Raw genomic sequence first — 1,083 nt, 5'->3', positions numbered from 1 at the left:
GCTGATTAAATTATTGTACATTAAAAGAATGGAAACAGGGACCCTCCCCGGTCAGGGTTAGACCACTTTTTATACATGTCCGTAAGCAGATTGCAACAGGTTGTAGATCCACGGCTGGCCTAAGCCGTTGTGCCCCCCCTCCCTTGGCTGGGGAGTTCCTCAGAAACTGTCGGGGGTCTCCAATGGGAATCCAAGTCAGAGCATATTTCAAAGGAATTTGTATCCCCCCCCCTCCCAATAAGCAAGGCAGAATTTAATTTTTGTGCACGTTTTTGCCCCAGAGAAGCAAATGACCAGGCCTGAGTTCCGCTGTGGACCCCCTAAGCATCTCTTAGGCTCTTCCTGCTTCTGCCACAGTCTGTTGGACCATCTGGCCTACAAGAGGGACTTTTATTCTCCTTTACGTCTACCACTTCCCTTTCAGCCGCTCGAATTGGTTCGAAAGAGGCCCAGCGTCCGTTCCAGCGCCAGACCTCCTTTTCTCTACCCCGTAAGCGTTGGTGCTCTCAATTAAAGCCTGCGCCAGTGGTTTCCAAGAAAATGGGAAAACTTGTTTAAAAATGCAGCTGGACCTAGAATTCCATAGGAATCAGGTAAAAGGTTATCAACAAAACCCCAAGAAACCCCTCAACAGAGCTGTTGTTATTTTAAAACTCTAAAGCTGGGCGGTGGTGCCTTGATGTTTCTTCCGCTTTCAGAGGGGCAAGTCAAGACAGGCTGGCTGAGTTTGAGCCACAGTTTCCCCCCGTTTCTCTTCATTTCAAAGCGCTCTCACATCCCTTCTGGAAGGATGCGCACGAGGTGGATTTTGGGTGGGGCCCAAGAATGGAGAATAAGAAACTTCAGACCCTCCCACCTTCCTCGCATTCGGAACAAAATTAGGGAGTTACTCCAAAAGTCCCTGTTGGTGCAGTGTTTCCCAACCTTGGCTACTTGAAGATATCTGGACTTCAACTCCCAGAATTCCCCAGCCAGCATTTGCTGGATGGGGAATTCTGGGAGTTGAAGTCCAAATATCTTCATGCTGCCAAGGTTGGGAAACACTGTGTTAGAGCCATAAGGGTTTTCAGGTGTTTGGTGCTT

This window comes from Erythrolamprus reginae, chromosome 10, assembly GCF_031021105.1.
Source record: "Erythrolamprus reginae isolate rEryReg1 chromosome 10, rEryReg1.hap1, whole genome shotgun sequence".
NCBI classification, from domain to species: domain Eukaryota; kingdom Metazoa; phylum Chordata; class Lepidosauria; order Squamata; family Dipsadidae; genus Erythrolamprus; species Erythrolamprus reginae.
This window is presented reverse-complemented; position numbering follows the sequence as displayed.